Below are 12,989 nucleotides of genomic sequence, written 5' to 3'. Positions count from 1 at the left end.
CTTTCATTCATCATTCACAACTTGCTTCATTATGAAAGTTGAACTATATCTTTAACACAAACCACACTTCCTTTGTCCTGAATGAAAGATCTGCCTGGGCACACCGGAGAACAGGCTCCTTGTTGATGCAATGTTATCACATGCACTGGGGCCAATATCTCACATCTCACAGCACAATGTGCCCGTGGAGAACAAACTTTCCATATAGAAGAGACTACTAAAGCAGAGCATTTTTAATTAAATGATGGAGGGAAAGGAGCTCTCTGTCTCTCTACTGGTGGCACCAGCTTTAACAATCCATTTGTCACAAAAATATTCCTGCATCTTCTATCATGATGTTGCTGATGCATATTAGGACCTGCACTCCCTCCAGGCAGAGCCCTCCAGGATAGCATCTGCATACCCTATTAGAAACTCAATAACTAACACTGGTGTAACTTCAGCTTCACATTTCCATGCCTAACACTTTCTTGTTAGTTTCTGTGTTCCTTTACTTCCCTTATAGTCACTGTCCTTTTAACTGCTTTTCCATCCTTAAATACTTGTTTGGAAAGGATATTGTGTTCTGTGTTCAGACACTCCCAGCTCTCTAAGGGAAAAAGTCAGAAACAATAACAAAACGTGGAAGTTACAAGATATCACTTTCCTCCTTAGCTTATAACCATTTCAGGTACTGAGAGGCACCAAATTCAGGCTGTCAGGATGCAGAGCAGGAGAACAGGGAGGGTGTTAGGGAAGAAATAACAAAGGAAAAAAAGACAAGGAAGAACCTACTTATATTTGTCAAGGCAGGCACCTTCTGTGAGTATGAAAGCTGCCTAATGAAGTTAGAATAAGTTCAAGAAATGCCTGTACTGTCCATATGTAGAGCATGGATTTCATCTCACTGGATTTCACAAGCCACTTCTGACAACTGAGATAAGACATGTCAACACTCTGCTTGAAGAGTTTTTCACTCTTTTAGCACATCAAATGCATTTTGTATCTTAGCAAAATCTCTTCTTCCCGTTCCTCTGCAAGCATTTTTCTAATGGTTAGCTGGAAGTGGTATTAAACACAGGACTGGAGAAGAGTGAGTGGGGAGCCACACTTTCAGGGTCCATTCTCACCCTGCAGCCAAAGGAGCCTGTTCTGGCTGCGGAACCCAAAAAATGCCAGAGGCACTGAAGTACCCACTGCTCCCCAGGCTGGTGCTGCTTGGTTCCTGCCCATCCAAAGCCCCCTCCTGCACAGTGTCACAGCATGAATGCTAAGTGATAGCCTGAGAAAATAAGTCACACGTGTAGTGCCATGCTGAATAATATCCCTGTGCCCCTCTTATCTCTCCTGTTCCTTCAGTCTGCTGCTGAGAATCCATTAACACACTCAGGGCTCTGAGAGGGAGAACAACAGCAGAAAGGAGATGGATTTCAGGTGACCTCCTGAACTCTTCCAAGCTGACAACAAGCAGGCACTGGAGTAAACTTGAGGTGTTATCCAAGAGCAGCTTCACAGCCACTGCCTGACCCAGTGTATGCATATCCCAATTTTCCAGAGAATTTCCATCCTCTCCCTGGCTTGGGTAACTCCAGTATTAGCAAGGTAGAGGATGGAAGGCAGCAGAATGAGAATAAACACTTTTGGGGGGGGGGGGGGGGGGGGGGGAGCTTACATTTTAGAAAGCAGAAAACACCCTGTAAATGAAAGAAAAGGTAAGAGAAATGGTATGGAAAATTTGGAACTAACTCTAACAACCTGCAAAAGAAAACCTCTAATCAAATATGTATATCTACAAGATGAATTTGTAATTAATTATCCACTTTTTGCAACTGAGACAACAAAAATCTTTGTAAAATCTTAAGAATACATACAAATCTTGGACATTTGAGCACCTCATCAGAGAGGGACCTTGGATAATATTAAGCTGTAAATAAAGCCCCAAATTCTAGTTAGCTTCCTTACCAGGTCTGAGATTTTCACAAAATGTGGATTTTCTTTAATTCCTCAGTGTCAATGCCCCCCAGAAACTTCCTATTTAATGGCTGACTGATTTATGATCCACTACAATTTTAATACACTTTTATCAGAAAACTTCCAGCATTTTCAGATATTCAAGAGACCCCCAACACCAGGAATATCATATGGTGGCTGCAGAAGATTGCCAGGTCTTCAAATGTTAAAACAGTCGCTTTTTTATGTCACTGGATATATTTTCTGTCCAGCAGCAATGGCACACTTCTAGTAGCAAATTCTGTATAAATAGAAAACATGCAAAGTACACAGAAGCTAAGAATATCCAACCCTTGACACACAGGTATGCTAGTTTTCTCATTAAGACTAGAATTATAAAATTGGCAGTTCTTATAAACAAGCATTTATCAAATAGGAATGTGTTTGTGTTGAGTAGGTAAAAGAACTTGTATTTAAATTTTCTGAATGTATATTTGTGTTTCATCATGCATTTGACATCAATCTATAATTAAACTAATTTCTGTAATCAAATGGCAAGAACTATCATGTTTAAAAGAATTGCAAAAGCTGTGAAAGATTCATGATAGCAGAGTTCATTAAAAATTAATTTAAGTCCTACATAAAGCCCCCTGCAAAGATTAATTTCAGTTATATACCCAAAGGTTACAGTCAATTCAAGTCATATTCCACAGCACATTTACAACCAATCTTTTGCAGTGCTGATTTAAAATTAAACCAGACATTCAAGGACTTTTCATTTTGACTTAAAGAGCTAATGCTTTGGAAAAATGGTGGAATAACCATCACTGGAAGACTTCAAAAGCAAGAGACAAACATCTGCCAGGAACAATGGAGATATAATTGATCCCACCTTGGGGCAGAGGGATAGATTAGAAGATCTTTTGAGGTTTCTTCCAATCCTATTTTTCTTCATTTCCAAGGTGTGGAAATGGGAAAACAAAGAATCACAGAAAACATCTGAACAACTGAAGGAAAAGTAATTGTATAATTGAGACCAAATTGTTAACTGATTGCAACTTCCATGTTACATTTGGATGGGAATTAGCAAGAGACAATAACACAGATTAACTGGGACAAGGGAAAGATAAAAATGCCAGGGGAACCAGAATTCCAAAAGCTGCTGTGGAATTGAAGGCAAATGTTTGCTTGCCACACATGCCCCATGTGTCACCCCCCAGGAGCCTGCACAGGGCTTGGCTTTGTTTGGAAACCAGCTTGGATTTTATCCCATGTGTCCTGCCTCAGGAAAAGGAGCCACACATTTCCCAGCTAAATCTCAGAGGTGGGCACAAATGGTAGATGAAATTTAAGAGCATAAAATGTGTGTCTGCAAGGGGAGGGTCTCCATGCACCAATCAACCCCTCCTGCCTCACTCATAGGGGGAAGGTGTGAGGGCATCCTTTCAAAAATTAGGTTCTTTAGCCTGTTCTGCTCCTGCCTCCCTGCAGATCTAAAACGACAAAGCCTCCTTTCCCCCAGGAAGGGCAAGCCTAAAGCACTTTGTGTGTCTAGAGCTCAGTTCTCAGGAATTATTTTTGGGTTATTTTCCTTTACTAAATTATTTGATAAAGTCATTGTGCAATCAGCAGGAAATTCTTTCCCACTCCCTCCATTTGCAACCACAACGTATTGCAAGGGTTTCTAAAACCTGAAATTGTGTTGCTTGTAACTCAAAATCAGCCAAGCTCATAGATTTTTAAGAGCAAGAAATTCAACAGCCTATGTTGCTAATGCTGAAATTACTGTCCTAAGATCCCACCAAGAAGACAACCTTAAAACAAAAAGTTTATTATTCTTGAAGTCAAAAATCTTGCAGTTATTTGATCCCATTTTGAGAAGGAGGTTGTAAGAGGCAACCAGAAATATGCATTAAAAAGACAAATTCAGAAATGCAGAATTTCACTTTTCCTTAGAGTAACGAGGATATTAAGACATTTTTTCCATTTATTCCACGCTATATTCAGAGTTCATATCAAGGGGATGCAGAAACACAAGGGAGTGTCCTTTAAGAATGAGGGCAGGCATTTAGAAGACAAATTCCTTTCCTGACTTGGCCACCAGATCCTCTGGGACAAATCATTTAACATTATGAAACATTAGCAACTTGAAAGCTGATGAGTTTTTACTCCCTAAGAAGTACAAATGAAGAAAAAGAGTGAAGAATCAATGATACAAACTGTATGATAACAGGTAGCTATAGATTTGATGTGACTTAAGTTTGGGAACCAACAGTTTTCTGCAATCTCCACAGAAAATGTGTGCAATTAAGGAGTGTGCAACAAAGCATACAAAGACAAGGTGACTGTGCAGAGTCCTACACATGTGGAGCTACAATGATGATGAAGGGCTCAAAAGTGAGTTTTCCTGTTGGAAGGAAATGATAAAATCAATCTACATTTCCCAGAAGGCCATTAGAATAGTCGGGGTGGTAGCACAGTGCACACAGGCTTCCCTGTCAGATCTTCAGTCTGCCCCAAAGGCTGCATTGAAAATGATGAGGAGGATGGTGGCAGGGACTCTGGCTCATCCAAAGTTTGTGTACCAAGAGCATCCTCTCATGGCTAAGGAGGGCTTGCACAAGTGCTGTAATGTAAAGAAACAGGGAATTAAATCAATGCACTGTGTGCTTCTGAACTGTTCTTCACCATCATTTAGTCTCTCCCCACTGAAACAGAAATAATTTGCCAGCATTTTCCTTATTTTGCCATATTTACCACTATGATATCTCCATTACTGTACTAAAGTTAGAGTTAAAAACAAAGGAAAAAGTCCCTATCAGGTGGCATTAGTCAATAAATACAGAAAAACCAAGAACAAATCATCCATACTGCATTTAATCTCCCTCCCTGCCTATCTTCATTTATTTTAGCCTACCATTATTTGTACTTTTTGCATAGGAAACAGGCACTGAGCCCTTGGAAGCAGAACACCTAGGCCACGGAAATGTCAAAATCTGATCAAAAAAGTGAAACTGGCAACATAACCACAGCTTCTCTCCCCACCTGCCTAATGCCTATCATGAAAAAGAGGGGGAGAGAGAGGACACTCCATTAATGGACATGTTATTGTAGGAATCAAGCACTGTGGCTAAAATTATCCAGCAAACACAAGTCTAAACTGTAAAATGGTCAAGTAATAGGGGCTAATAAACCTTTTCTGTTGGTTGGAAAGTGGAGACAAATAGTTATTGGCTAGGTGCTCTGCACAGCTGTAAAGTGTGAGGGACTTGGGAGGCATTGTGACTCAGACACTGAGGGATTGAATGTGACTGCATAGCAGTGAATAACTTGTTTGTCATTCATGTGAATAAAATGTGGAAGTAGATCGATGCTTTTCTCCATAATATGGGTTCTCTACTAAGCACAGTAAATCTCCGTCTCACTACAATGGTGTGGGATCATTCATGCCATTAGTTTCAATGACACTGACTCTATACTGCATGCAGTTTTGCTGTTCTCTTTCCTCAGTATAACAAAGCCTGAGAGTGCCAGCTGCCTCTTGAGCCTTAAAAAGAAAGAGAGAGAGAGACTTTTATTTACCATGATTTTGATTGGTTAATTTCTCTCTATTATTTTGTTGCTTCCTCCCGTATGAAAAAATGCATTGTTGTCCAAACTAACACACAGGAGAAAGGCTGCTCAGTGAACATGCAAAATGTAAATCACTGGCCAGCAATGACACTTTGAACATGGAGCATAACACTACCATCAGCCTCGGGTTTTGCTCCAAATATCACAGATTTTTTTTCTTTTTGCAGCTGGGGATGTGATCACAATCTCATCTGCTGAGCTTCAATCGGGCCGCACACGCACACAGCAGTCAGGGTTTTATGAGTGTAGTATTTTAATTGTTGTAGTACATGGTTGGCACGTGAATGAAAGCCAAAGTCCTTCCAGATACAGATATGACTAAGTCATAAAGATAACTGTGTAACAGAGCCATTTTCAGACCATTTTAATGGTCTTCTGGCTTTAGTGCTGTGTCATTAAATACAGCCGTGATGTTGGCACTCCTGCAGAAAAGATTGCCATGGACCCCCTTCCCCTCCCTGCACTGCCCTGCCTGGGGCTGCAGCTTGTCCTCTCAATTGTAGCTGCATGCTGAAACTTTGCAAATGCCATGCCAAGCTAGAATGCATTTCCTTGAAAAGTCAGAGTAGGTGATGATGGCAAAATCAAAGAGGGAAAAAGATTATGGCGCACACTTGAATTCAACTTATACACTTAAATTCAAGTGCTTGCATCCCCAGAAATCTGGTCTTGAAAGGGAGACCAAAATGTTCAGGTAGAAGACATCCAAATCCTGAGGGCATATTCAAATGCATTGGGCTATACACTTCATGTTTCAGATGATGCTGTGGTCCACACACCTGTGTTCCTGATGTTTTCAGAAAGTGTTTTCTGATAATAACAAGAACAAAAAGTTGTCTCCTTATCTGCTTGCATTATTTAGAAAAACAAGAGGGAGTGAGACAAAATATGCAAAAAGGCCAGAAAGTTTTACTATTAGAAAACAACATTTTGTGTCCTCACATCTGGACCAGCTGGTTAAACTCGGAAAAGTTACTGCTTCTCTCCATACCCCAGATTACTCAGCTATAAAAGAACCTGAAGAGTGAACGGCTACCTTAGCTGCAGGGATGAGATGGTTAATGCGGAGAAACCACACATTTTACATTAGGTATGCAATGCATTTATACTGTTCCTGATCTCCTAGAAGGACTTGGGCAACACTGAGGAATTAAAATGGAGACCTGGCGCTGGTCTGACTACCCCAAGTGCTTGGGTGCGAGCAACAACAATCCATCTGTTTCATTACCAGCCAGACAAAGCCAGCATTACATAAGAACCACAGGGATATATTGGCTTAATAAGAAAATGGTTCCAGAGCCCATTATACACAACGTTACAGAGATGTATAAATGCACATAAATAACAGCGCACAGCTTGGCATGTGTTAGCTTTGAAACTGTGTGTACTTTTCCAAAAAATGGTCATGGCAGCTATTTCAAAATTGATACAGCCTTCTCAGTTTGAAAAAAAAAAAAGGTTTAAAAATCAGCTGTTGAAAAAACCCCACCCTAGATACACATCTGCCCAGCATGCTGGAACAGCATCTCCTGGGTAAATAACTCATGGTTTTTGACATTAGTACATGTTTCAAAGTATGTATTTACCTGATGGACCATAACAGCCATGAAGGAGCCTCTCTAGTCTACTGGGTAATATCTGATGGATTTTTCTACAATTAGTATGCATGCCACTAAGCATCCTAAATCATATAAATAGTATACCTTTCAAAAAGCCAAAATAAAAATTTAGACAATCCAAAACACACAATGCTTTGGACCACAATGCGTGGGCAAGCTAAATAGTTCAGGGGTTTGCAAAATAGAAGCAAGGACAGATAGATATTTTATCCTCAGTTCCACTGTAACATGAGCCAGAATTTTGAAAAAATTAGCAGAATTCTCTCCTGGTGCCAGAGACCCAGCTACCAACAATATTTCACAGGGTTTTGCAATAACCTCATGGTAACGACTCACTTAACCCACTGGAAAGAGTGGAACTCAAAGGCAGCCTCAGAGCACTTTGCCCCTGGGCTCTCCTGTTTCTCTGTAGCTCTGGTCTGGGGTCGTGTGGTTGGCCATGCTCACAGCTCATACCTCATGCTGAGGGGAAGACGTGCCTGAGTGATTTCACCTTCATGCACAGAAACAAAGCCTTGACAGGTCTCTGAGAGCTCCCAAACAAGGATGAATTTCACCTCTCACCAGAGAGGCAGGGAAGGAAGAGGCCATTGTAAGACACTCATGCTTTCCCCTCTGCAGGAAGGAGTTTAAAGAGAAGGGGACACCCATTATCTTTCTTCACAATGCTTATATTTGCTACAAAAAGAGTTTGCAGTTCAAAAAAAAGGAAAAAAAAAAAAGGAACCCTCAAAAGGGTGTAACCTTTTTCTTTAATTATTGGGTTGTGTTATTGTGCTTCACATGCTGTTGTACAGTCACTTAAAGAAATTTTCAGCTAAATAGAATCTATGGGCTCCACCTTTTCAGAAAAATATAAATATAAATCACTGAAGAACATTTTTGGTGTTGTTTATAGAAAGCCCCATGGGATGCAGAAGGTTAAAACTAATGTCTGGTGGTAAAAATGAAAATGCCACATTCCAGGCAGTTATTCATTCCATACATCCCCACAATTTTCAGGTAAACGTGCCATAGCCATCCTTACCATTAGTATCCCAATTTGTATTTTGAATGCAAAGTAAAGAATTCATATTTCCATATTAGCTACTGCCATATATGAAATTCATTACTATCTGCCAATCTATGGTCTATGCTACATTTAAGTTCCTCTTAACTCCCAACTGAGAACCCAGAGCAGGTTTTATGCCTTCTTTAAGGTCTATTTGAGGTGTGAACTTTATCCAAGGAATACAATTCCACACTCCCAAACTTTTTACCATATCTCCCATAACCAGAAAGCTAAATGGGATTCATTGTACACATAACAAAATAAACACATCAGTGAATGGGAAAGATGTTAACAGGGACAGGCTCTTCCTTACTTGTTTTCCTTAGGTGATGAAGACTCATCACTTTTCCTAAAACCCCACTGTGGCTATGCAGAACTTCCAGATAGATTCAATGCAGCCACAAGAGGTGTTTAACAGCAAAACTGCACTGCTCTCTCCCGAAGCCTCTGAAATCCAGAGAAGTGCTTGACCTTGATTCTGAAAACCCAGCCACCAATCCCAATGCTGAATCTGTGCTCCAGAACTTGTCTTTGTGTGGGTTCACAGGCTTAAATTAAGTAGCACTCAATTAATAGCATTTCTATTAAAGATTTTCATCAGTATCTTCTTGAATTCCGGCAGCATTTTCATTTTCACCACCCAATATTAGGGCCAGACATTACTTTTAACTTTCTGCATTTTTTTTCATAAAGACCTACTGTCTGCTTGAGTTACTATAACTTCTGTAATGGAGTCAAGTACCTACAACCACACAACTTTACAAGAAACTCAATCTGAGTGAAAAATGGACACATACATGAAAATCCCTCCAGAATAAACCTTCCAAAATAGTAAATTTGTATTAACCATATGAATATCTCCAAATCTACACTGAGGAACAAAAAAAGCATCTCTACTTCCTTTAAAATAAACTCTCAGTCTCATGAGTTATTTCTAATTTATCATCAAGGAATGCAACTGGTGTGCTACCCCTGCTTTATGACCTTGCAAGACAAATTTTCACTGTTCATAATTGGAGCAAATCCTTCCGGCTCTGCCCTTCTCAGCTGTTGCTGGCTTTTGGTCTTCTAAACCATGAACTCTTTGAAGCTGGAGGCACGTTGTTCAGAGTATCCAGAATCTACTCACAAAGATCAATGCAATATTTGGAATTATCATTGTGAGACCAAGAATTGAGAAACTCAAAGGGAAAATTATTGATTCAGGATATTTTTTCAATATATTCATGAAAAATTTCATCAAAAATAAAGAGCACGAGAAGCAGATACCTAACTGCAGTAAAATTTTGGCTAGGAACATCTTGTTCCTCTGGGTGCCTGAAGAACAGCATGAATAAACCTCAACTACTGCAGCACAGACTAGAAAAACTGACTTGAATGTAAGGCTCCTTTATGACTGGAAACTATTACCTCTAGGTTTCATTTCAATAGGTCTCTGCAGGGAAGCAAGAGGCCCTTTCCATGCGCACAGGCTCTGCACGGACAAAAGCAGCCTGCACTGACCACTCCCACCAGAGATGACAAAGCTCTTCCACCTGGATCCTGGGCAGAAGAGACCTTTCCCAGTCTGCTACTGGCCTGTGTTGGGCTTATAAAGCTGCAGATGATTTTGCTGAATGTCCCTCCTGCCTCTGACAGGCAGACACATTGTCAAGGTTTTCATTCTGTTCCAAAAATCCCCAAAACAACAGCTATAATAAATAGGACTGTGAGCTGCAGCAAAGGAGAGGCCATGTGCAAGTTTAAATTCATGAACTGCACCCCTGCAGCTACCAGGCAGGTAGCAGGGAAATTGTAAATCACGTCATTTTTAGGCACAGGGGTATACTACTGAGAGGGAAATGAGGACAAAGCAAACATCTCGGGTTATAGTTTCTGGAGATTTCATTAACACAAAACATACTGAAATCAAACAGCAATTCTTTTGACAATTAGAACTTCTAGGTCAGTAGGAATTTTTGAATGAATGCTAGATTTGGTTGGGTTCAGGTTACAATATCTGATTAATCTATTTTTCTCCTTTCATAGAATGATTCAAAATTCAAAAAACCCCAGAAGTGGAGAGTGATTATCCTCTCAAATTAAGAACACATATCTCATTTGCCAATGAAAACTCTGTCACTTTCTTCAGCTCCAAATGTTCATAATTAGTCTGAGCAGCCTAGTGCCATCCTATTTTCACCCCAGCAAAGACATTTTCATAGGTAGTGCCCTGAAGCTGGGATACCAGTACAAATATTTCTGCTTATTAATTAGAGCTTCCAGCTGGTCCATTGCAATTTAATCCTGCAAGGAGCTTGCTCAAGACACTGCTGGTCAAATGCTCTACATCATCATTGCACGCTTCCAGTCATGCTTTCTTCATAAAATATACTTCATTGCTCAGTCAGAACTCACAACAGTTGCCATCAACTTGAATTTGCAGCACATTATTATTATTACTTGCTTGTCTACTTATCATTTAGGCACTTTTTTCCATCATCTCAAATTCCTCATCTTAGAATAGGAACTGCTGGGTGAAGGACCATTCATGGCTGCTACATGGCTGGGGGTCAAGGAGTGTTTCCAGTTTGTGCCAGAGGTTTCCACTGTCAGCTCCAATAACTGAAATAACTTCCCTCCTACAGAACCTTTGTGAGAATTCACTAATGTTTGAAAACATCTTTCATCCTAAGGAGGAAACTGCTACAGAACAGTTGACATTTTTAAGCTAATTTTGGGGTTATTTTTAATGCTGGGATCCATGAGATTAATTTCTTATACTGGAAAAGATCATTGCAAGGTACCAGGTTCTATTTCAATGGCAAATTCAAATTGTTACCTACTTCAAATTCTTAATTCTGACTGAGCTGCAGAAAGAAGAGTGGAGCAAAGGAAAAAATTCTGGGCTTAAGTTAACATTATAAGAAAGTTAAATTCACCAATATGCACTGGATGCTTATGTAGAGAAAAGTTAAAGACCATTAAAGAATACTCTGGGCCAGTGTCAGAAATATTTTAAGTCTTTTTTTTTTAACCTAGAAATCATTCCAACAATTCCCTTTCCAAAAGACTAAAAATAATTTGAAAAGCATTCAAGTTCATGGAGCTCTCTAGGAGTAAGATGGTCAAATGATAACCTTTTATGTGGAAAGGATTCATTGTGATAAATATATTTAATAACAAAATAACTACTGTCCACTCAATATTAAGAAAATATTTTCATCACTTACCTAGTGCTACATCTCTTGCATATCTTTGTGCCATCACAAGATGTAACAGAGATAAGGTGGGGGGAAAAAAGGTGCCAATTCTTTCTGTGTGATTTCCCCTCACCATCCTTCCTGGCTCTCATTATTAGCCTCCATTGTTTATCTTACTCTTCTCTGTGAACTCATCTGAAATACAGGTATGAGAGAAAGCAGCAATTTACCTGTAACTCAACCAGTTGCCTGCAGCAAAATCACACAACTACATTTCAGAGAACAATCTGGTCATGCAGGAGGGGAGAGGAAGAGGGAGATGGGGATCAGGAGACAGCAAGTGAGCAACTGTGTGCTAAGGTAACACTCTCTCCCCTCCTTGTGGTATCTAAAAGTTCTTCCTGTCTGAAGGAACAAATGTGAATCTTGTGCAGTTCTTCTTTTTAGAGCAAGTCTGCCCTCAAAGAGATGCAAATCTAATGGAGTTACTCATAGAATGCAATTATATCTCAGAATTGTTTCTGCAAGGTGCATTTGTGTGTTCATGTATAAAGAACAGGGAAGATGCTTGCAAGACACATTTCTTTAAGAGCAACAAACAAGCACATTTGATATAGTTTGCAAGAGCAATTGCCAGATATTTTATCATTAAGAAATTATCTTCCACCATGAAATTTGCATGGACAATACATCCTTTAATCTCCAAGCTGCTGTTGAGCTCTCAGTAACTAGCATAGGTATTCACTGAATTATGTACAGCAAGTTTTTAGGTTTATGCCAGTTCCCATTGGCAATTAACCACACTCACAGTGAAAGTGGCTTTTGGTACCAACCTGAGCAAAGATTACCTAGGTGATAATGACTTATTCTACTCACAGCATTCTGAATGACACTGGCAAGTACAAAAACTAACGCTGGCAAGTACAGGGGACAGATGCAGGGTTCCTGTAATCATTTTTAATTTAAAAAGATTCATTCATTTTACTACCACATACCAGGATTGCGTTAGTCCATCTTAATTACCCATGCAATTTACATTTTACTTGATTATTTTGTGGCTACAGGCCTAAAAGGGGAGGCAAGCTCCCTGCTCTAGGGAATGAGCAGAGCTAGGGAGGGAACAGAGGAAGGGAAAGCTGAGAAAGCAGCTCAATGTTTGATGCATGACAGATCAGTCCCATGGGTTTAGGAATTTGTTTTAGCTGCAGGCAAACACCCTCAGGACAGGAAACAGCAAGTTTGCAATAGCACTTGTGCTTTTTATAAGCAGCCTGGCCAAGTGCAGGACTGTGAGTTATTAGCAGAGGAAACTGGATTAGGAAACAGAGATGCACAAGGTTATTTAGGGTAAAGAGTAGGAAGAGCCTACTAAATAACTCAACACATAGTAGTGAATTCATCCCGGCACATCAGCCCTAACACAGGCATTAGAATTTTACCAGTACAGTCAGAAAACAAATAGACAGCAGATACTATCAGGAATCAGACAGGAAAGGAACAACATTCCCTGTTAAACGGCCCATCATGCGCCCACGGGTCAAATACTGCAATCTTGGTTTCCCCATCTTATAAAAT

At 40.0% G+C, this 12,989-nt stretch overlaps 1 long non-coding RNA gene across 1 annotated transcript; it reads right to left on the bottom strand.

The window, feature by feature from the left end:
- Positions 1-3,898: 3,898 nt before the first annotated feature.
- On the bottom strand, positions 3,899-11,750 carry LOC132328318 (uncharacterized). The gene is made up of 2 exons (XR_009486735.1): positions 11,445-11,750; positions 3,899-4,555 (listed from the first exon to the last, which is right to left on the bottom strand). It is a non-coding gene; the product is annotated as an uncharacterized LOC132328318 (long non-coding RNA).
- Between the last annotated feature and the right edge of the window lie 1,239 nt (positions 11,751-12,989).

Source organism: Haemorhous mexicanus, chromosome 6 (assembly GCF_027477595.1).
Source record: "Haemorhous mexicanus isolate bHaeMex1 chromosome 6, bHaeMex1.pri, whole genome shotgun sequence".
NCBI classification, from domain to species: Eukaryota; Metazoa; Chordata; class Aves; order Passeriformes; family Fringillidae; genus Haemorhous; species Haemorhous mexicanus.
This window is presented reverse-complemented; position numbering and strand designations above follow the sequence as displayed.